The sequence below is a fragment of the Bombus pyrosoma genome, linkage group LG3 (genome assembly GCF_014825855.1).
Source record: "Bombus pyrosoma isolate SC7728 linkage group LG3, ASM1482585v1, whole genome shotgun sequence".
In the NCBI taxonomy this organism is placed as follows: Eukaryota; Metazoa; Arthropoda; class Insecta; order Hymenoptera; family Apidae; genus Bombus; species Bombus pyrosoma.
In genome coordinates, this window is record NC_057772.1 from 499,225 (window position 1) to 524,336 (window position 25,112).

The window sequence follows — 25,112 nt, forward strand, 5'->3', positions numbered from 1 at the left end:
TCGATTTCTTCGTTTTCCTCGATTTTTGGATTAGCGGTACGGAAGTTTTCTATCGTCGAGCCAATTTTCGTGGAATAAAGATGAGGCTAAAATTCCCATTGTACACCCACGATGTATTTTCTCCGACACTGTCTAACGCTGCCTAACGACGTGCCTAACTGTCTCGCCTGGGACCGGGCAGCGTTGTAAGGTACCTGTACGATCTTTTTGTAGCGATAAACGAGCTGCGAGAGACGAACGCTCTTATCTCGAATCTATCTATGAAAAAGTAAATACGAGATTAGGGAACGACGATGGTTCAAGTATGCGCAGGTATACCGAGTGAAAGCGAAAGATCGCAAGAGAAATAACATTGCACGGTTATTTCACTCCAAACACTCTACCTGCCATTTACCGCCATTCGGTCTTTCCTTTTTTTACGAAACACCGCAAGTTTTTCGATCAATTTCCAAGTACATTGTTCGAACACAGCGTAACTGCTACGTCGTTTTATCGAGTCACTGACTTCAAAGCTACGACTTAGTTAAAAACCTGTAGGACGATTCGTGCACGGCAAAAGGAATCCGCGAGTTCGCTCCCTTTCTTTTTTCTTTTCCAGAAACATGAACATTGTAGAACGGCGCTTTTAACGGTTTGTAAAGTAACGCACGAACGCGGTCGTTGATGCATGTCCCTTATCTGTAATACGTGCCATGCATGGCGAGCGTGTTTCCGGCACTTTCTGTCTGCAGTTGCACCTATCTATCGACCCGTCCCGTCGTTCGGCTTAACCTTGTATCCGATTAAGACGGCTAACACTTTGAATTTGACGCAATCGTGTTCGATTTCAGTCATCGAACGTCGTGAAACGCAGGCCTGCCTTCTCCAATGGTAAATAACGGAGAAAGTTTATAAAACGTGTCCTCGGAGAAAAATAAATTTTGCTTGTGGCGATCGACGAAAGAAAGCGATTCGTGTCCGGTAAAGAAAATAGATTTCACTTGGATAAAAACTAAATTCGAGTTGTTTGCTTCCTCGTTTCGCGATATCATTCCAGATTTAGATCCGTAGTAGTGTTTCGTGCATCGCGCCATATAATATTTATTTAGATAAAAGCGCGTAATGTTTAGTTTCCGTGTGAACGAATTTAATTTTCCATAGACGGGATGGCCGCCACTGTTACGCAGAAGTTTCGCTCACCGGAAACAATTTCAACGTTCGAAGCGTATGTAGAAGGTCGATTCGCTGAACCTCGGGTATCGATTTCTATTCACGATACAGGAGGTGCTAAAATGATTCTGCCCGAGCCATCGTTCGCAAGCTCGTTTAATTACACGAGCGATCGCGGACTGTTTTGTCTTTCGGTGCCTTTCACCATCTCTTCGTAGCGGCGAATGTTGATAATCGAAGAGAAGAGAAGGTGAATGCCGAGGGAACACGGTTAGGTTTCCGCGGGTGACGATTCCAATGACAAAGGAGAGAGCTTTGACGGTCGGTTGTTCGAGCACCAAACTTATCGCGACGTCTTGCGTGTCAGGACTCTGCGTCACAAAGGAGTATACAGGTCAACTCGTGGCTCTTGGTAGCTTCAGCTTTTTGCGTCCTCTCGTTTTCTTTTTTGGCTAAAGGGAATTCGATGGAAATTCGATGGAAGAAAAAATGCTATTTATAAATTACTAGTAACGGTACGATATTTGTCGTAGTCGCTAAATTCTGTCTCTAAATTTACGAGCGAAAAATATTCTGTCGCGTCAGCTACGCGTTGCTCGGTCGGTAAAAACTACCGTTTCAGCGGGACATTGCAAGACCATTTAACGTTCATCGGTGTCGTTATTGTCGCGGCTCTGTCCAAAGAGTATGCTCGATAAAACACGCACAAATATCCGACAGACAAACTGCAGTTGGTTGTAACGCAGCTAATTGTGAACCACGCATCGACAGCAGCCACTCGTTTATCGTTCGACACGTAGAAACGTGCGAGACTCTGGTGTACGCCAGGAGCTCTATGGGGACTGGCACGGAACGCGGCAGTCGTGTACCATGGGGACCATCTCCCTGTTTCACTGTCCCGATACGGATGAAAAGCTAACCGGTCGATGCTATACGAGTTGTCATTTCGCTGCTACCGTCGTTCGCTCTCCGCTTCTTCGTACGATTAGAACTACTATGATTAGCAGCTCGATAGGAACATCGATATACGAGAGTGAGTGTCCCTTGTACCATTCGGCACGATTCAATTTTTCATGCTGTTTCTGACTAAATTTTACCCTAATACGTTCGTTGCATCTGATTCTGCGTCAAAATTCCGGTTACAAGTGGAACGTAAGTTTCGATTTTATAATTCGATAAGTTTGAACGATTACGTATCCGTCTAAAAATAAATAAAGTCACAGTCAAAACAAAAGATCAAAAGTAAGGTCAACGCGTGTGCTATAATAAAAAGAGCTTATCTTACAAGATCGAGTCGTTTTCCGGATCTATCAATCTGCGCGACATTTAAAAAGCATTCGCAGTAAAGTTGGCGCTGGGTGTTTCGAAGTAATGGAATTTTCTGTTGTAATTGTGTAAATGCGCCTAAGCCTAAAGGACACGGAGGCGCGCACCGTTCATACGATAATGTGAAAGTGCCTCGGTCGTTATTCACAGGGACACACCGTACGCCGTACAGGAATGCACTTATCCAATCGTCGCGGGCACGCGTGTACGATTCTTTCGTTCGCATGCCTGCACGAACGGTCTTTCTTCCTCCCCGGATTGGCAAGCCTAATTGCTCCGTTTCGTGGGCGATTGCCGATGGTCAGCAATCGTAAGATTACCAGCGAAGTCTTGGGCGTCTTCGCAGCGAAAACAAGATAATCGCGCGGTTCGCTTCGGCTCTTAAGAGATTTCAGTCGAGCAGTCTCGCTAACGGGAGTACTTTTCGCGCATTCGATAACGTTTTAACGCATTCGGTTCCGCGACGTTCAGTGACGTTGTCGTTCCGTTGAGAATTTCTTGAAAACCTAACTCTGCTGCTTGCGCAAGTGTAACACAACGTTGCGTGTGTATGATTGATTTTATAATAATACGTTATTTTTTGTACATTATGAAAAATGCATTGATCTAGAATTATCGATATTACGAAACGATGTACACCGGATTAATTTTGTGTGAAGTATGTGCACACGTATGTACATACACATACATAGGAGTGTGTCCGTACAGGACGTAGAAACATCACGGCGTTTAACAGCAGCGGTACTCCTTTTAATTACGGTTATATAATACTAATAATAATCCTTTTTTGTGTATGTCAATATATTCGCATCGACATAGCGCGAACCATTTCGTGATAGATATCTGTAATTTTTCTACACGTACTAAGCTAAATTCCTGTAATAATTATTTCACATTTTTTGCTGGATACACGTATGTACATCTGTACACGTGTATATTCGATGCTAAACCTTTCAAGCTTTGACGCGTTAATGGCAGGTAGATAGTTGGTTTGTAGTTATGGAACGCTATTCTGTGCCATTTTTATCCGATAAATTATTTGTCTCATCTACGCACCGTCGTCGCTCGTACATTACTCGGTCTAAAGAGAGCTTCGTTTTCTCGCGCTTTCGTAAAACGTCCAGTCAGCTTCCTGTTCTCGAGATCTCTTCATTTTATCGCGCATATGTAACAGGAAGAGTCCGATCCCGACCAATCAGTGATCCCGAAATACCCCTCTAAGCTCGCTCTTTGCACCCTCTGTCAACTCCCGTATGAATATACATGCATAATGTATATGAAAGAGTCTGTACGTGGGGGCTACGCAGATTCTGGCGGAGTGGCAAACTACGACTAGATAGATTGCACCGGTGGATGCTGCAGTTGCATTTTCGCTATTCTACGGTAACCTCGTTTCAACGGATTTGCGTTCTGGCATCGTAGGTTTGTGAAACCACTGATAGCGGTATTTAATTTCGCAGGCAGCTGTCTGGGCTTTTTTTTCGAAAGAAGGAAGAACGATAACTTGAAATTAACATTTCGATAGAACCGACAGAAAAGTCCTATAAGAACTCGAGCTGCTCTCTTTTATACGTCCTATAAGTGTCGTCGATCGTTAAATGCCAATCTCTCTTACGCCTTTGAACCTCGATAACTTGAAATGTTGTTTCAGTCACGTATTTCAAAAGCTTGTTTCATTCTCGATCGATAGGACCGAGTTGAGCAGTAGTTTCCTTTGTTTTATAAAATACATATACGAGTAACACGATCGTGTAAAATTTAGAAAGATAACGTTTTGTTACGAATTTTCATATATCTTTTTTGTACGTGGCATCAGTTCAAACGCCACTGATAGTAAAAATTTGCTTTCGTCTCTAACAGCGCGAGTCGAATCGAATCCTTCTTTGTGTTTTTCCTTTCATTTATGTTTCCTTTATGATTAAACTTCATGTGCGAGGTAGATCGCTTCACCAGGCTGCGCGAAAAAGTAGTTCGCGCTGCCATGGGACGACCTTTGCCCCTTCAAAAATTTAGTCGCTTAATTAATTAGCATAGCTAAGCGTTACCAAAGCTCTATATTTTCCTTACTCATTAGTTTAAGGCACGATTTACCGGTGCGTCTCACTGCCTCTTGAGCTTGCACGATTCACTTTTTACTCGCGAGAAATACAAAAGGAATTTGCCATCTATTGGATACTACATAGTACCAGAATTCACAACGCGGGAAATTTAAATCATAAAGGCGCGATTATTAGATAGAGAGATAATATCCTGTTGAAATAACACGTAAGATTATATTGACTTAACTGATAGGCAAAAACATTTCGGAACGATACGTTGTTGGAAATTTTTTGTGATTTGTCAAAAGTGTTAATGATATAACGAATTAAGTAACATATAATCGACGAAATACCTGTTTAAGCTTATGTTTTCTTTTTCTTTTTATAAATATTATAAATTTCTCATTTGAATGCTATAAACGGCAAGAATGAAAAGAGAGGGTAGGGTCTTCCCTTGGAGAGAAATCTTTAGAAGTAGGAGCTGCAGTCGCAAAGATGACGAACCTGATAAACGAACTCTAATGGTTTCATTATGCCGTAATGAACGCTCCATAATTATATTAGGTTCGTTATACGCGGTGCTTATTAAAATTGTACGGCTGGCCAGGTATCTTCCCACGAGCTCTCTATACTGTGACCTTTTTCGTGCTTTTGACTCTGATTTTCGTTGAAATATTTATCGGAACACGGTAAACTATATCAAGGTTAGCTGACGCTAACGGCAGCAATTACGAATTACACGAACGTAGTACATTGTGCGTAATAGTTGAAATAACTACACGCTTGAAATACATTTCGCTTAATTATTCCGTTTGTTTAGTTGGACAGTTTTGATCCTCGATTCGGACGTAACAAGCTTCTAATCTGCTCGTTTGCAATGAACTAAATGCTTGCCAGCAGAATGTAGCGTTAGCGTTAATTATATGGATTGTACAGCTTATGCGTGATAGGTGGTAATTATTATTTCCATGGTTTTGGTTCGCTAATATTTATTGCTTCGATCATCGAACTTCTCAAAACGATATTGAACGATATCGAACAACGATAAATAAATAATAAGTATCATAAGCGACGCTTACGAAAGAAGTCGACTTAAATCGATTATCTCATTAAGAAGCTTTAAAGGAACGTCTTATGGAATTAACAATAACGATAAATCACCGAAAAACTAATACGTTGTTAAGAAATCAATAATCCCTTTAAAAAAGTATCAGTAATAATTTCACAAGTAACATCTAGCATTACAGTATTAAGAAATTACAGTTGCTACCTTCGTTCTTAGTCCAAGCTCAAAGACGCATAAGGCGCGTGATCCATCACCCGGTCTGTCTGATTGCGAGCGAGACGAACAAATCCTTTTGTCTTTTGTTATTTACTTTCTTGTTTGGCCTCTATCGCGAAGTAAGATTACGCAATGCCGCAGAGCTATAATTAAGCTCGATGTGTCTCCGACAGTATGATGACAGCCGGTGCGCGAGGTCAACGTACACAATTTGCTAGGAAACGCGTGTCTCTGCGTATGAAGCGCTTGAACCCTCCCCTCGCCCTTCTGGCTCTAATTATCTGGGCTGCGCTCCCTTCAGGGATCATATGCACTCGGCGCGTTGCCGAATAATCCCCCGTGCGACTTCACCGTTGCCCACATTGTATGCAACCTGTGACATTGTTTCGAACAGTACGCGCATTTTCGTATGCGCGCACGCGCTCACAATCACTCACGAAGTACATACATATGTATCTTCTTTTCTTCTCTCTCGTGCTGTCGTCTCTTCCTTTTCCACCTTTTCTTTCGTGTCGACCGTTGAGTCGTTGCTCTTACCACGATCGTATCTCTCTTTTGTCAGCGAATCGATAGTCTTGCACGCGTGTTCTGTGACACAACGTACGTCGCAGTCTGCGCTGTAACCCGCGTCATACCTATTCATGCTCTCTATTCGTTGTGCGTACGTTCCGTCGAAACGATGCGATGGGCTAGGATGGATGAAAAGACGTTCGTGAACTCACGAATGAACCGTGTTCCAGCTCTCTACGTATTTTGTGTACGTGCAATAGCTGGAAGCTGAATGGCCGATGATGCGATCTTATTGCCGATTGGAGTATTCATAATACGTATATCTATAGCAACTTGTAGCCTTCTGCGCATCAAGGATTTTGTCATACGACTGAACTTTATCTTTTTCATGCTTTTCAACGTTTTCGAACGAAACATCTTGAAATCAACGATTCTCTTTCATAAAGGAAAGATTATAGATAGTTTTATTTATTATTCGTCAAACAGATATTACGAGGAATTCATAACGAGGAAAGATATGGGTAAAAATGAAAGTCACGAAGTACAGTTCGCGTTCGTTTCTCCGTTCGAGACGGTATCTTAAGTCGGCAGGCCGAATGAATAATCCGCTTGACGCGAAGACAAGCAGAACGTACAAACTTGTGCTTACTTAATAAAGCTAACGTAGAACAGCAACGGTCGGAGGCACGTTTGAGAGAAGGTTTTGTCGTATTCTCGGACAAAGTTCGAGCACAGATCCAAGAGTGGCGCGATGCCATCCCAAATAACGAGGCTGCAATTTGTCGTTTCGGCAATATTAAACCCTTCTTTGTTACGACCCCTGTCGCTAACATTGCTCTCACCATTGTTGCAAAGAGGATGTCGCTTACCAGTTTTTTGCTACTAGCGACATAAAGTCGCTTTGTAAAAAAATATTTGCATCGTTTACTTGCAAAGCCTGGAATTTATGTTACGGCGTATATAACGCGTTAATTTTAAAAGTTGCGAGGAGAGTAGATAATAATAACCGGGTGTTTTCCTATTAATAAAAAGGGGACGCTTCGGTAACGTTTTCACTTTTGCCCCGATGTTATATCATCCATGTTATTCTATAATACGAAAATAATACGAAAGTATGTATCAGCTGAATGCTATAGAAAAGACAAGTTGTTTCGTTGAATTGAAGCCACGTGTTTCATAACCGGGAAATTTCGACGGTCGGTCCGTCCTTTCTTTTTCGAATATTCACTTCGAATATACCGGTATCGGCGATGAAATCGATCGAAGACTTGCCAAAAAGAGAGAGGATTACTTTCAAAGCAGTGGGTGGAATCAATTAAAGCGCTTAAGAGCACGTGACGCGTACGTAATATGGCAAATTTTCCAGCCACGATCGCATTATCGTTACGCCATTACAACGGGGTCGGTGTAAAATGCGTCGCAACAATGGGACGGCGCAGTGGCCGCCCTTTCACGCATGGAAAAAAGCGGTAGTTAATAGTCGTATCCCCGTTATGCGCGTACGTGTGCAAGTTGGAAGGGAGAAAGCCGGGGTACAAGGGCTGGAAACGAAACGAACGCGGTGTAACTCTCAAGGGGATTGATTCGGAGCGGTCCAGAAGCATAGAGGGTTCGTATCGATTACTCGCACCCATCGCATCGGGCGCATCTACGTGGAATACGGGAGAGTCGTGTCCCTCGATGCCCACCCTTCATCTTCCGCTCGCCATTGACTACTCGAATGGATTTTCCATCGGTTTCTGAAAGCCTTTCGCCGCGTATAACAACGAAGAAAGCGAACCTTTGAGGGAAAAACGAGGGAGCCCTCGATCTATGAAGGAGTTTCTCTTCATAGAATTTTATCGATCGTTCTGGCACGCGCACGTGCCATTGCCATTGTCTATCGAGAGTTTACGGAATACCCATTGATCGGAGATTTATAAACGGAAAGTAATGTGATCAATGGTGTGCGTGTGTGCGTATGTGCGTGTGTGTGTCCGATACGTTACGTCGTTGACTATAGAAATTCTGTTTAAAATATACTACTGGAGTTTAACATTCTGTGTTTGACGTTGCGATAACTAGATTCCGTCATACAGACTGCAAAACAAATTGGAAACGCAGTGTTATCTTCTTCATTGAATATACGTGTTTATTCGACCAGTCGCGGGGAGACGCGATCGCGAGGAAGCGCGTCAACGAGAGCCGTAAATTTCCGTAAATTACGATTAGATAATCGACGCCACGAACAGATCGATCCTCTATTTCGATTAGGATAATAGAGGTGGTTTTAATGAGTAATACTTGAGTAACAGTTCAAAGATATTATACATTTCCAACAACATTATATAGAAGATAGTTACGCTGGTGTGTAGATATGAGCGATTGAATGATTAATGAGTGATCGAAGGGTGGAAAACCGGTAAAGAGATGTTGACTGATCTGTAGTCGTAGATTCAGTGAAGTCCGGTGACGATACTGTTGCAAAGGAAAACTCTTACTCGGTGGAGATTGCCCCACCACTGGTCGTTCACGGGTGGAATCCCGGGAAACACGAGAAAACCCACGTTTCCCCAATTTTTACCTGATGGAGCAATAACCATAAAGAACCTCTTGACCCGAGGATATTTTATGCCGCTTAACGGCCTTAACGGTAAATCAAAAAGCTTCGTTTTATGACAGTTCCTTAGGATTATTGCGATCCAACTAATTGTGTTGACGTGGCGAGTGACCTCGCCTCGCCTCGACCGAGGGATAGATTCCGGGCTACGCAAGGATTCACCCGACGAAACGATACGATATGCATACGTTTCAAGCGCTCAGAGCTTTTTAATTATTATTTTTTTTTTTTTTTTTTAAATCCAAGTGATCTAATATCTAGCGTATAAATATCGATTTTAAGTGGATTTTCATTCGATACTGTTCCTTGAAGATTGCTTCATATTTGATCATACGATAATGGAATAATCGTATAACGATCGAGTAGCTTTTATACGTAGGTATATCTTTTTTTATAAAATATTTTAGTCCATTCCAACGATCGATAATAAATATAACGTTTTGTTTGAATTGTTCCAAGTACTTATCTTTTGTAGCTTGACATTTTTACTATTTATCTGTATTAATTTGCACCTTACGCTAATATCATCGTTTCTGGGTCGTATGTATCTGTCGGAGAAGGATTTGAAGTATGGACGTCTGATGAACCTTCACTCGAATTGACCATCGTGGTTATGTATTCTAGCTGATCGTTATTGGTATCGAAGCGATGATTACAAGAGGTTACAGGTAATGACGGCAATCGGACATACGAGAGGTCGATGACAATGAATTTAGGTTCGATACGAATCCACGGTCACGGGAAGACGAATCCGATATGATACACGATCCTGGTGTGACTCCACGTACTAGTCGTAATGACTCTCTCAATAAGTAACTCCATAATTTTCTCGATACCTCACTAACTAACTAACTAACTAACCCCCAGTACAAATGGAACTGCCCTTATATAGTCTTCTCCCAAGCTCTCGAGTCAATCTTTGTTTTTAAGGAGAGCTGCATAATTATTTCATACCTCTGTTGTTACATGTCCGTCCCGTGACCGCGGCTACGTTCGGCGACTCATTATGTTACCTGGAGCCCAAGTCCATCGTCATAAATCCTGAGTACACATCATCGGATTAGCGTCTTACAACTATTTTTTATTGTTATTGCTTAAGGGTAGCTACAGTAAAAGTCCGGGCCAGTACAGTAAAAGTACAGGATATCGAGGGTTTTCCTAATCACTCGAAAAGAAAGGCCCCGATGTCCTTTCATCTCCGACATATCTGTGTGTGTAAGATACTGCGTCCGTTCGTAGGTATATCAATTGTAAATCTTAACAGCGCTTTCTGTTAAAAAATGTTTGACAGTGCGGTTAAAATATTCGTCTCATTTATTGGAAAATGTTGAGTCGTAATCGCACGGTAACGTAGAACGAGAGCGCTTTCCATTAACCAAACCACCTGGCATAATCTCCTATTAACCATCGACCATGCGGGAGTGTAATCTCGGTTTGCGAATTCAGACTTTGCGGTTCGCGTTAAATGGAAATCGTTTCAACCTGTTTCATCGTATTGGCCGTTTCCTCGTTGTTTACTTAATTATTTTACGATTTAGATATGCTTGTCTCGCGATGTGCTTAAAAATCTATTAAATCGTCGTACCACTATCCAAGATGGAATCACGGACTAACGGACCTACGATCCGTTCGAAACGTACATCTCGGTCGATGAAACGAATTCGCGAAATTCACCGCGAGCGGCCAACCCGAACTCACTCGCGACTTCCTCCGACCTTATCTCTGGTTTCTTGCCCTCGAGCGATGATCTTAATCTTCGTTTCTAAGATCTTGACAGCGAGCTACTTATTCGACCAACTCCTTGTCTCACCGCAAACGCAGTCTCGTTCCGCTGCAGCCACCCCATGCCTTCGAACGAAGCACCTCGGTTAGAATTAAGGGGTGGATACCAGGGTGGAAATTGTGCGGCAGTTTGTATCGGATTTGCATTCCGTTGGAATAATGGCCGTCGGAGTTTCCTGAAGAACCGAGGGGAGAACACGGGACAACAGATAAGACAGGACTTGCTGCGATAATTACGATCTTTCCATTCGTTCGCATCGACAGTTTGTCCATGGGATACTTGAAACAGAGAAAAAGGGAAATCGTTGAAAGAAATAACGAACGAGCTTCTTTTTCCGATAGCTTCGAACCTTGCGTGTCCTTTTCCTCCCCTTTCTCCTTTGCTTCTTTTTTCTTGCTTCTTTCCATCAAGTGCAAAAATTTGGTGCGGTATTAAGCGATGCAAGAACGACGGAAAATGCGAAGCGCTTGACGAGCTTTATGGCTCGTATAAAATTAAACGTCGATCTATATATTTCGGTTTCGTGTATCGTTTCCTCTTCTTGGACGGTGTTGCGAGTTCTTTAGTATTCTCGTTGCAACGGTGCGACGAATACGAATTCCAGTCACTTTCCATCGTGAAATTTGAAATTATCGTTTTATTTACGTTGTTACGATGAAAATCAGTGAGAATTTTATAAAATCCAGAACAATGTGCAAGGTTTATTCGATTATTAGTTTAATAGTTTTAAAGTTTGCAAACGGAAACACGGAACAAATATGTATTTGATCTCATAGTTGCGTTTCGTTGTAATTATTCTATCCTTTTAATCCTTTCGATCCGGTTGCGACACATACGTTCCAGCGAACCTTTTAAATTCTCTTTGCATTAATTCGTTAATACGTATTCTATCATTCGTTTCCCCTTTTTGTTGGTTCCACGGGACAGTCAAAGATATCCCGGCACCTGTATAAATTATTCAAAGCCGAGCATAAAGGTAACTGTCGTTGAGCTGCTCGTTGCTACACGGAGGAGACGCTAATCGCTTTGACTTTTCGACTATTAAATTAATATCTTTGTTCACTTCCAGCAAGTTGGTAGCAGTGTCATTCTTGCCGAGCTTTTCGATTCTGCTACTTCGTGACTCCTATATACGATTTATGATTACAACGAGAGTTTATGAGAAAGGATCGAAGGATAGAAGACAAAGATGTTACTCCGTCGATCATCGATACTCGATATCATCGTCGATTAATTCTATTTACAAATAAAATAGGGATTGTTGTTTTTCTCTACGACGAATGTCTTTAATCTCGCGACGCACCACTACCAGATCGCAGGAAACCACGATACGATGAAAAATTGTGATAGCGCAACGTGAAAATACGAACGTATGTATCCCCGTTGCGAATATGTTAGAGATCCGTTTTGGTCATCCAGACGCTCTGGCGTAACTGTTGGACGTCTACTCGTCTGACTGCCTACGTACACTCGGTTGACTCGTTTTAACCCACGTAGAACGCGTTAATGAACTTGGAAAAGATCACCGCGAAGGATAACGTTGACGTAACCTTGTAGTCGTCTTAGAGTTTTAAAGTGAATCACTTTTGCCATGATTATCGTTTGCGCAAGCTTCATGGTCGCTTTCTTCCGTTCGCGGCAAACGCTCTCGATCCTTTTGGACTGTTCGATTAAACCGTGGCACCTTTACATTTCGCCAACTAGGCGTGGATGCGAACAACCTGCACAGTATTTTAGAATTATCTGTTTCGTGTGATATTGCTTGCGCGTCACAACGTTTCTGGCCCTGTACGTAGCCCAACGTTCTACGGATATGTTTGGTATTTTGGTACCTTTATACAGAGGTGCGTATCGCTGTTTCAAAGTTATTTCAATGTGAAAGTAAAGCGCCACTTTTCTAATTCGCTGAATTTTGTTAGCATCTTCGTAATATTACGAATATTTTATATGAAAAGATCACCAGAGAAATATTTGTTAGGAAAGTGTTTTCCAGCGTTCGGAGGAAACTCGGAGGTGCTTTGTATTAATGTGTATTTTTAAATATTTGACGCTGAATACGAACTGCCTTAACTCACGACTTTTCTCGCGAAACAACGCATCGATGTTGCATCTACCGGTGGAGCTATCAAACAGAGCGAGACAGAGGGACATAGATCGACGAAGACGAATAGGTTTGTGGATGACGACGGTATTAAAAATGCCACGGGTAAATGGTATAATTTTATTTAGTGAGAGACGGTCGTCGGTTCGACTCGTTTCTCAGGCTTAACCAGGTACGGTCGTTATCGGGCAGCTTCACCTCGAAACAAAAGCTCGGAAAAGTGCAGAGGCAGAGGCGGAGGTGGAAAGAAAAACAGGAGACAGATAACGTCGAGGGCCATAGACGGTGCTATAGAAATAGAAAAAAAGTTCCCTTGAAACGAGTCGTTCTCGAAACCCAGCACCGAGCACCGCGGAGATTTTCCAACATTTCTCAACCGCTCTTTGTCCACTACGAAATACCTAAGAAATGACAACAATTGCTTCTGTTTCCTTCTCTAGGAGCTTAACACGGATCTGTGAAAAAGACGTAGGTATGCGCGTACGTAGTTTTTATTTCGTTTGACGCGCGTAGCTGTTTATTTATATCGGTTAAGGTTAACACGACGGAGGAGTAGTTATTTTTATTCTATTGCATTTACGTTCTTTTAAATTACTTGAAGGACTTGCCTCGGATTCAAAGAGCGAATATACGATTTAAGGTGCCTCAAGGAACGATAGGATAATGCCATTTACGATCGTAACGTGTTTCAAGCGTGGAAAGCAAAAGATTAGAAGAATGCTCTGAGAAAACTCTGACGTAGGAAAGAAGCACGACTTTTATCTGTTATTTGTTTCGAGGCAAACATTGTGACTATCACCTATCACCTAAAAGTGAACATTTATCGAATAACTTAAAGTCGATTTTTCAACAGTTTCGATTAATAATTTGTCTAGTTAAATGGCGTAATATAGTTGCCCGATTATTTTTAAAAATTTCCTATTTTACGAAACTTATTGCACTAAAGTAACATATTTCGTTGAACTTAACGCAGAGTGTTGAGCTCATATTTTTCGGCTATGAGATTAATGATTAATGAGATTAATGGAGTGGCATTTGGAGCAGCTACGAACCAGTTACAGCGTATTTTGCAATTGCTTCGACCGAATTTTCATTGTATCAACCCATTACACGTTTCGTTATGTCCTCAAGAATCATCTATGTAAGTAGATTCATATTCATTTTTTATTTTCATAATACAAATTCATCGTTTTTCCGAGAATCTCCTGGTAACGACGGCAACACGCGGCGCTTGGCGTTTAACGCTCGGAGCACCGTTTTGCATACAAAATAGACGACGTTACTCATCCCCTCAAATAATAATCGAGAGTCATTCACATGCATGCCAGTTGAGTGCGGTGGTTTATACACTGAACAAGGAAGTCGCTAGGATGCGCGGTTCCGTATATCGAGACTGTCTGGCACGTCTGTCTGTAACGTATGACACACTGACACGCACACACGTAAACACATACACGTAAAACTTTCTCGATCTGCGTTCATACTATCCACAAATTATTTCTTAACATCTTCAACGATTCGTTGCTTTCGCTCGGACAAGCGTTTGAAAATTCTTTCGAAAATTACTATATATACCGTCGCTGTAAAGTCCAGCGTAATTCTTGCCATCTTGCATTTATAATGGAAATACGCGCGTATTTATCGTTGCCTTTGTTTCTACACAGCGCGAGAATTCGACAGAGATTATGGCCCAGAATTCACGGCCGACGATACATCCGGAAAAAAGAGAGAAAGAGAGAAGGCAGAGAGAGAGAGATAGAGAGAGAGAGAGAGAGAGAGAGAAGTGGGAGGGGGAGGTGAGGTGCGGGATATAGACGCATGTGTTCTGGCAACTCTTCAAACGATGCATTTCCGAAAATCAATTTCGCGGTGAGTCCCTGGCGAATTCAGCTGTCGCGGCTTGAAACTGGCTCGCCGCGTCGCGTCGCGTCGCGTCGCGTCGCGTCGCGTCGCGTCGCATCGTGTCGCGTTGTCGAGCCAATGAAAATTAAAACGTCGGCTTCGAAATTCCCGGCAGGTTACGAAAATAAAATTTTCCGCGGATGCGTTACAGAATTTTTGTCACTTGGACGGTTAATCCCGATGAAAGTGAAAGCGCACTAATTTTGAACATTTTTGGAGTAATTTAAGCGATAAAGTTCTTCATAAATTCGTTCGTTGTTTTCCAGTTTGTTTACGTTGTTTGAAAATCCAAGCAGCAATTTGTACAACCTACGCCGAGGTTTTAGATAACGAGATAGCGATTTCTTTGTTCCCATTAAAAAATGGCGATACAGGAAATTTCCAAAGATATCGTCTCGATCATTTTGATTTAAAAACATGTACCTACGGTTACGATCGGTATACGTATGTACCTGGTACCTGGATATCTCGATCGTTTGGACTTGATACAACGTTACGATCGGTAGGCGTAATAATACGAAATAACGTTAATTATTCGAAGGAAGAGCGCGATCCTAGCTTATCTTTCGTGATGAATCTGTGAGAAAGTACGAAATCTGTATGCGTACGTTTGGTAACTTGTACCGTTTCGTCAAATATTTCACTTATTTCTTTACCGAAAATTATTATTTATTCTTCGACGATGCGATTAGTTGGCGCGAGTTCGGCGTTTCTTAGGAGCGCGATGATTATGCAATTAATCGTGCGTCGATCGTTCGTTCAGATCTAACAGGTTGTTGCGATCCAAGGACAGCCTCTTTGGTTGAACAGCCTAAACACTCTCTCGAGAGTCGGTGCAAATCGGGTCAATCCTTTCGGCGTTACGAGTCAAGCAGGAAATTCGACGTAATAGAGAAAATGGCGGTAAATGCGGCTGTATTCTGGTCGAGCCTAACGAACCGTTCTTATCCACTCACAATGGCGTATCGTGCATATTGCCCGAACGATTGGGCAAAAATATTCGTTCGCGTCACGTGATTCCACCGAGCATTGGCGCTTTCTGTCGGTGAAAGTCGTTTGTCCTTCCTGTTGATAGCACACGTATCCCTTGACTTTGCCTGATTCAACGGTGAAGTCATCAGGATTCGTATTCGTAGATGCGATAATTTGATAATCGGTTCGTCTTGTTCAACGGTAACGTTAACGTCAAATTTCCGGTACATACACTATAACGATCACGAAAATGTCAAACGATCGTCTCCTGTTACAAAATTCAGAATCCAAGATCAAATGTCAAAGCGATCGATGCTTTTCTTCTTCCGCTTGCTTCCTCCAATTACTAACTACTACTAATTAATCGATCGGCATTAAAATTCATCGAAATTCGAGGAAAATTCTCGACGAACGTAACGCAATTTCAGCCGCGTGTGCGCTCGGTACGAAATTGGCGAACGATTGCCCCGGAGATGGGAGATTCCTCGTCGAATAAATTACATTTCGTCGCAAATTGCGCGCGATACGCAGTTTTACAGCCGCCGCGTAAACGGTCTTAATGAGTCCATTGTTAACATAGGCTGTACCAACACTAGGGGCATCGCGTTTGACACCGTGTGCATTGTGCATGCTCGTAACACAGCTGGAACTGCCAACCATTCCAAACCCGTTATTACGGCAGCAGGTTGGGTCTTGGATCATTCGCGTAGCCTTCATTGGTCCATTGTACGTTAGACGGTCAGTTTACTAATGTGCTCGGTTGTGTAGATAGGGACAATCGGTGGCTGGACGCGACGATTTCTTAAGCTGAAATTGCAAAATTATCGATCGTTGGGAATATTTTCAAGGGAGAAGATCAGGAATCTCTAATTACAGTTGCGATTATTATCAAGTTGAGTAGCGTGCACTCGCGTTCGGTAGAGTTTCGTTTCAGTTTCAAGAAGGTTTCCTTGATGTTTCAGATGTCGCTTGAAATAAAACAGCTAAAAATACAATTGCAGATATGTAACTCGATCTATATAAATAGAGTTATTTGCATAAAAGAATATCATTTATAATTCTAGATTTATAACCTACGAGCTGCCATTCGTCTTAGTTTTTTCACACAGTAAATCGCTTAATAATCGCACTGTCAAACAACAACGCCGTTGTTCGAATAAAAGCATTTAGAATTCCTCAGCGGAGTAAGAAATAAACGGCATAATGCGACGGGTTCGCAGAAAAATCATCGTCGAGGCAGCACTCTTTTAGTTGGAGCAACGATGCGCGAACACGGTCTTTATATTTTTGTCTTCTCGGCTGTTTATCGTTGGCCAAGCAGGAGCATCAGGCAAATGGATGTTCCATGGGGGGCTTTAACGAAGTGCTCGCGTAATTAGCGGCGCGTTGCAATAATTTGCGAGGATCCGCAAATATCGTATTTGTCTCGGTGTTCACCGACGTTTTGCCTGTTGGCGTTCGTTCGTGAAATAATTTCGCCACCTAATTTACGTCTCCTTCGGTCTGTCGTAAAATCTTACGGACCGATGATTTCGATTCGATTCGTGTCCATGGTCGTTCGCGGGTCTCGCTTCCCTTCTCATGCGCGACTACAACACTGGAAATTATACAGAAAATGTCGTATAATTTTTGGAAATCGTTATCGTCGATGAGAGATTTTTTTTATGGATAATTCTTTCCATCGAGGTAAAACATACCGAGTATTATTTATTTTATGGAAATAAATAAATTTTCAGAAGCAAGGCGGTGAAAGCTTTTTCAGACTTGTTGATGGATCGGTAGCATCCAGAGAGATCAAGAGCATCTTGGTCTACGCGATTGAATTATCTCGACAACGAGCAATTTCACCGAAAGATCGACTCTTATCGTGTATCTGTTACGCGGTAAGAACCGTGGGAAGCAGGGTGCTAGTCGGACCGTTTCTTCTTTTTCTCTCTCTCCCCCCCTCCCGCCCCCTCTGATTTCTCGGTTCACGAGCGTGTTCGCAGTTTCTCCGTTTCAATTCCGCGAGCATAATAACGAGAGTTACGTAACACGGGACACTTTGCCGGTTAAACGTAAATTAGGCGAGCGATTCGCAGTTCGTGAATAACGAGATAGTGGCTACGACGTCTCGCATCGCGTCGTAAACATGGACTCTCGCTATGTTGCAAGCGCGCGAGCTGCAGTTTTTATTTTTCGATGAAATTTCGTCATGCGTGTGTCAAAATTTTCACGCGTTATATCGAGAGACAGGATAGCAGTTGAGGAGGAAAGAAGGGCAACTGAGTCGTAAATTACGAGCGAGCTTGGACTACACCGATTATTCGTAATTAAACGAAACGCGATTCGGTAGATGCGATTGCGTTATTACTGCAGAGTTGAGTCTCCACGCGCGGCAAGATTGCGATCTCGATCGCTCTTCTTCACCGGTCATGTAAAATGTAAATTACGATCGCGTCGCCACTTTATCTACCTGACGATGAACTTTGTACCGTTACCTTGGTATTCTCCGTTGGAAATTTGTATAGGTGAAAATGGATATTCGTGACACGGTTACGCGACGTTCGATTTCCTTCGTGTAAACCCTAAACTCTAAACTCTAAACTCTAAACTCTAAACTGTTACGTAATTTTTATGGAGAGTATCGTTATATCGTGTTGTCGCTAGATATATCCTTCTGCAAGTCGAATAAATGAAAGCTCGGAAATCTAAATAAATGTTAATCAGCTTATTTTCTAGGCGAATTTTGTCTAGAAGATGAATATTCATAACGAACGTAAGATAGCGGACCGAATCCTTACTTTTCAATGAATGCTTGTGTCGTCTGTCGTTCGAACTTGTAGAAAATAAGACGTCCGAACGTTTCAAATTTCTTTCGTTCGTCTTCGGCATAATTAATCACCGATTCGTTTTTTCACTTTGAAATTCTAATCGAAAATTGTCAATTTCATCGAATAACCGTAACCTGAGAAACTCGAGAAAGCTCGCTTAGTTATATTCTTTCAAGTAAATACTTTCGTTCGTCTCGTTCATCTTCATTCGCAGTGCTTTCTCTTCTTTTTTCGCTTCATTCGCAAAGATATTTCAAGCCGCAGCACGGCATGCAAAAATTCGACGAACAGGTACCATTAATCAAACGCTCATTTCCAACAAATAAATTTCACGCTCATAGATCGGGAGATAGCCAAACGTGTTCGATCTTATCGATCGCGAGAGTATTGGCATTTAGCTTTACTTTCACGCGCGCGCGCCGTGCTTCGAGCTACATTCTTAACACAATACGCGTTCTACGTTTCCACGTTGACACCTGTTCGCTTTCCAGCGACGCCCAGGCCCAAGGTTCGTTCGTATTTTCGCGATTCGCCTGTGACTCACGTTGTTTCGTAGTACCGTTGCGATTTCTGAATCATCGCGAGCTCGACGACGACGACGAATCCTTGGAGCGTCTGTCAAAGGCGAAGGAGAGCCTGAAATGGCCCGATATGAACGGCAATCGCCCGGAATCCCGAAACAGAAAATGCCTCGGTGTATTCGGTGTGTAACTTTGTACAAACCGATCCAAAACGATGGCGAAATACGTACTTATTTCTGACCCGCCGTTTATAGCGTTATTTCGAGTAAAATTCATCGCAGGCACGTACAAAGATTGTATCGTTGATACGTAAGAGCGAGTACTTGTTTTTCCACGTACATGTACAACGCAGGCATCAACGGCATGGACCGTGTTGGCTTACGCATACACCGGCCGATACGCGTTTTCGATTTTTATTATATTTATCTCTTATTAGTTGTATCTACTAAACGTATTAGGCGTCTGTAAGTATTAGATCAGTCCGAGAGATACTTAAACTTTAATCTTGTTGAACTTGGCTGCGAAAGACAGAGGGAAACGTATATAGAATAAACGTGCGAATACTATTTGCCTGCTTTCCTTTATCTTTCGTACGATAAATCTACCGAAATTAAAGTTGAGATATCTTTTAAACCAATCGGAAGTATCAAATCCGAAAAAGTAGCTCGATTCTTTCGTCTTACAACGTTCGCGCGCCAGCTTTAATCTCGAACAAAACGGCCATTTGGCTTTTCGTTTCGCCGCCGAAGATGAAGAGGATGTCGGGTCGCGCCGGTTTTAGAAAATACGTAGTTCGCTCTGATTCTGTTCTTTGAATGCGTCTACCTGTAGCGAAAACAAAGGGGACGTTTAGTTGGAAACAACTCGCAGAGCCGCAGAAACTGAAAAGAAATGGGAAAAAGCGAAGAATAAGTAACGCCGAGGTCGCCGTTTGGTGGCTTCGTTTCCGAGTACCGATCCTTTTGGCGGCACGGTTATTATCAGTGTAGCTTCTTGAACCAGCCTGGAGAACGGAAGTATGCCGGACAATTCGGTCGTAAAGAGATCGGTTCTTCTGCTTTTGCAGGTTTCACGCCGTGCAACTGCCTTCTCCTTCTTCTCCTCCTCCTCCTCCTCCTCCTCCTCCTTCTTCTTCTTCTTCTTCTTCTTTCATCTTGTTCGAAGTTGGACGAAAATAAACCTGCCGGTTGAGAAAAGAAGCAACTCGGACGAATCGAAGTAACGCGATTCGGACTTGCAAACGTCTGTTTCGTTTTCTTCCGTGAGAACGGTCGTTCTTTCAAGAGGTAGCCGTGATTAATTCGATAGACGCGAATTTCATTGCGACCGTCGTTAGCGACGAAACGATCGCTCTGCCGACTCGAGACTCTTTCGCAGAAGCCGATTACGATTATGCAATAATATAAATTCGACGATGGCCTTCTTGGGATGTTCAGTCCGATTTAATTTGTAGGTTAGCGCCAATTGATGGTATCTAGAAGCAACGATCGCGACTTAAAGAAATCGACGATATAAAATCGAATCGAATAAATATTCTCGCCAGGAGCTTTTTCATGCACGTACACACGTATCTGAGTCGTCGTTGGTAGCAGCCGTAGTAGGTCTTGCAATTAACGTTGACATTTACATAGAATATCGTCTGATTAAGATCGGTTCGTGTGAAAAACGTTTCGAGACGGTGGTAGCGCATTGACACGGAAAGTTGGTGTCGTACGAAAGAAAAAAATGACTGTTCCCGTTACGAAAGTGGCGAGTTCCTGGTGAATACGAGTACAATACGCGCGTTGAGCAATGTAAGATACTAATCGGTATCGAGAAAATAACGCGATCAATCGCGATAACGGGACGAGGGATCGTGGCAACGATTTCGTCAGGTGGCTCAGAGACCACCCACGTTTGCGAAATAGGCTGCGACCCGTCCGATTCCGTTAACAGACGAGACAAATTTATAATAGAGACGATTCCGATTCTTCGACAAATAACCCGACACTTGAGCATACGATATGGGTATATGGGTAATTAGAAAATTACCAATATTTCGTCTTATCGACGAATAATATCGTAATTGATTTTTTTTTAGATATTAACGATGTAACGATAAAAGCCTGTGTTTCTAGTTGTCAAAGCTCGTAAAGCTACGCATACCTATGTACTTTGTTACCTGAGAATTTCCTCATCTTCCGATTCTTTAATTTCTGAATGCGTAAGTGTAAACAGAGTACAACAATTTGGTAAAAATTATTTCGTTATTTTACAACGTGGGAGATAATGCGCCGCCAGCTACAACGGTAATATTCCTAACCTTTCGCAGCTCGTTCTTCATTCGGATCATAAAACTCTAGCTCTAGAAAAACCAATTGCTGTTGGGTGATCCTTCTTACGAGCTGTGCGTGCTAAGCTTCCACTCGTCTTTCTTATTTTTCCGTTCCTCCTTTCTTGGAACTCGCCATCTTTCTCTGCAGTCCTAGTTCTCGGCTCCATTGTTATCGGTATAGCACTCGACTGAATTTCGCTAGACAATAACACACGAGATTCTATAATAAACCGATTGCTCGTACGTACAAGAACGATCAGATTAACGATTACGTGATCAACGTAAATATACACGTAATACCGTGTATATTTCGCCCTGAAAATCAGATCGATGGCACACATCTAACTTTCTATCCCGAAGACGCGGAATATACCGCGTTCGTTAAATCACTCACTTAACGGAGTGCTGGATCGCCGCCAGGTCAACGTTTACACGAGTATGTATAACTTTCATTGATTTTCGGTAAATCTTCGATCATACGTATGTGTGTGTGTGTGTGTGTGTGTATATATATTTTCTTTTTTTTCTCGTCGATCCTAGTGGCCGAATCGAACGTCGAAAGAAATCAATGGTTTCCTGCTGTATTCGTCGTTCTTCGCGGCTGTCCACTGTAAAACAGTCGGAAGAATCTATCGGAGTGGGCGAGCGACGTGGGCTCGTTTGTTTTTCTCCCCTCGGTTTCGGTAGGCGCGTAGTTTTATTTGGCGCCAAGATGGTTGCTTCTGCGGTGTTGTCGTCTGTGTACGACATGAGTGTGCACGGCAGAAGCAAGACAGAAATCGTGTACGGTAATGGCGGATAAAGAAGAACAAAGCGGAGATCCTGAAACGTTCATTTCGCAGTATCGTGTTTTATGGTCAACAAAGGTGCACGTTGCTCTCAATTTGGTCGGTGATGTTCGGTTATCCGTGCTACGGTGTATTGTCGCTAAATGTTCGAATTTCTCGTGACGATGCAACGTCATTTTTGTACAAAATGGAGATTCAAAAAACAGACGAGAGTCCGTTAGCTATAGAGACGAATAAACGATCAATTTTACGGACGTTTGCGCTCTTCTACGATCGAACGAGCTTATTTACCTCTTTCGGCCCGGTAATTCGTCGCGAGAGCTTTGCGAGAAATCACGAGAAACGGGGCACCGGGAAATCGAGTCGATTTTCTGCCTCATCCTCTGGCTGATTTCCTGGCTAGTTATGCAATTTAGTTTTCGATTGACAAGAGTCTGGAGAAGGGAATTCTATCGAGCTTGAAAATCACTTCTTTCGGAATAGATAGTAAGACGTAAAGAACGATTTATTTTGTGAAATATTTCAAGCTAAGAATAGCTTAGAAAATTGATATCAAAATAAAATGGATTTACTCTATTTCGGATACAATTAGCTGGCCTAGCACGGAGAAACGGAATTTTTAAGAAAGTTACACGTCAGCGAACATTTCCCAGTTCTGCTTAGGCCATTCATTTTGTTCGTTTGACGTTTTCTCTGATCGCCAGAATACTTTTATGCTTTCTACAAAGTAACTGTTCGTTTCGATTCCGATCGAGCTTTCACGCGGATCGGACGAAAATAGACGAAAATAGCAAGGTTCGATGTAACGAAACGGGGCTACCGCGCAAAGTCAGATCGCACGCGAACGTTAAACGACGAATAGATCAAGTCGAGTTATTGTCCGTAATGGCTACGATTAATTACGATGCACTGGCTCGCATCCGGTTAATTGCCTTTTTACTGGTTAAATATTCGACAGCTCGCGCTGCATTCACAGCATCGCATCGTTCATTTTTGGAATTCGACCGAACAAATGACGGAAAAGTTCCCTCTCGCGACGGCGGAAGCGTCGTCGTCGACTTCGACTCTAATTAATCCAATTAATCCGCCCCGTGGTAATTGGTCGATGGTAATTACCGTCTAATTACCATCGACTGTACAGTTTTCGTTGTCTGGCGTCGTACGACCACCGCGTAGACCGTCTCCTTGATGTTATGGACGCAATATCGTCGTCATTACGTTAATGGACCAGTGACGTGGTCAGTTAGCACGGTCTGACAAGAATTATTTTCCAACCGATGAAAGGGTAGGGTGTTGGTGGAGAAAATACGGCAACGAGAAAGAGGGAAACACGCTCGAAGATAAAAGATGATTCCTTGGATAAAGTAGATTTTCGCTTTTCGTCCTGTTCGGGTCGGTGAGAAAAATTAGAGGATACTGTACCGCGATAAAAGGTACAAGTAAAGTGTTAATGAGTCGATAAAAATTTAATCGAGTGCAAATCGATGATAATCAGGAACTGGCGTATTTAACGAGCAACTGTTATGAGATGTTCGATTTATAGGTATCTCAAGTTGAATATTTTTGTAAGCAGATATTAATTGTCTCGATGAATCGCAGATTATTAGCGATCAGATCTGGCTTTGAGTTCATTGTGTTAATTTAAGGGGACCGAATTTTCACCAGGGACAGAAGAAAAGATTTGACGTTGATCGGAGGGATAAAATTCGGCTTGCCAACGTAATTAATAAAAATTTGCAAAGATTTAATTTATAAGAAAAGTTGTTAGAGACGACGTAATTTATAGGAATATTAGAACAACGATTACGAGTAGAATACGATATCCGTATTCAGCGCTAGTATCGTTAACAATACGCAATTACTTGATTCTGTTTTTCTTTCCTTTGTTACAGGTAAGTCTGTTACGGTTCGGTTGTACCCCAACGCCAATTTCAATTATCGACGTTATCGTCGGCGGACGATCGAAGCGATAATTAATTATCCACGCGTTTTGGGATGCAATTTCCCACCAGTTGCCGGCATATTAGCACGCTGGGGTACGCGTACCCATGCCCATCGCCAGGTATGTGACGAGACGTACCACAAGTATTCGAATTACACCTGCTACATGTATACTCCCGGGCCCAGTCTGTCGCGGACCCGTCTTCCGATATTCAGTATCCTCAAACTTGGCGCACTTAACGTTTAATTTACTAATGAACACGCAACGGCGAACGACTCGCGATATACAATCTTCCTCGAGGGATTAATCAGTGGAGAAGCTGATAGGGTCGATTTGTCCGACCGTTGAGCTTCGCGATTGTCAAGATGGAATTGAAATTGCAAACAAATTAATTATGGTCCATTTATGGCGTAGTTATAGGAGTCGAGGTTCGCGTCGCTAACGCACTAACTTCTAACGAATATTTGTTAAGACGTTTTCTTGTTTCTTTGTGTGTCAAGCGTTAGAATATACGTTATACGTATGTCGCTCACTTCATTATCGGTTTAATTAACTTATTTATTCGAAAGGGATCGTATTTGTTAGTTGTGGAAAGTTGATTTCGCGTCGTGCCTGCACTTTGACTTCCCGTTAACTTTGATAGTTTATAATCGGATTTTCCTCTTTCGTGAAATCGATCGCGATCGATGGATACGAAGTTACGGTTTGCAGGAAACTGGCTGAAAATCATTTTTCGTTCTTTTATATTCTCCCTCTTGTAGTTGTGGGTAGAACTTTTTATGGCGACACTAGACGCTTTCGCGTGTCCTAGTTTGCGATGGCGAATTATTAATCTCAACGGATCAACACCTCTTAATGAGATACGCGGACGCACCGTTGATACACGTTAAATTAACGAGCGTGGCTCGGCCTGGATCGACGCAATTGATATACATACATTGATATAAATAAGTTAGTCGTTCGCTAGGTCGCGAAAGGATAATGCGATATAGATGGATTATCGATGCAATGATACGACGGTATAAATAGATAAATAGATATATTCTATTAATTTCTGCTCAAGAATATCGT

General features: G+C 42.4%; 1 protein-coding gene and 1 non-coding gene across 6 annotated transcripts in view; one reads left to right on the forward strand and one right to left on the reverse strand.

The window, feature by feature from the left end:
• Positions 1 to 25,112, forward strand: part of LOC122565716 (ras GTPase-activating protein raskol) — a 259,030-nt gene that overhangs the window by 24,493 nt on the left and 209,425 nt on the right. The window contains exon 1 of one of the 5 annotated variants that reach the window (XM_043721980.1): positions 21,728 to 21,747. The exons of 3 other annotated variants lie outside the window; for them this stretch is intronic. The gene's annotated coding sequence lies outside the window, so the exon portion shown is untranslated. Of the gene's footprint in view, positions 1 to 21,727; positions 21,748 to 25,112 lie in introns of those variants that run through there. One more of the 5 variants, XM_043721979.1, reaches the window with a different exon arrangement.
• On the reverse strand, positions 4,409 to 4,559 carry LOC122566407. Its single transcript, XR_006316510.1, has one exon. It is a non-coding gene; the product is annotated as a U12 minor spliceosomal RNA (small nuclear RNA).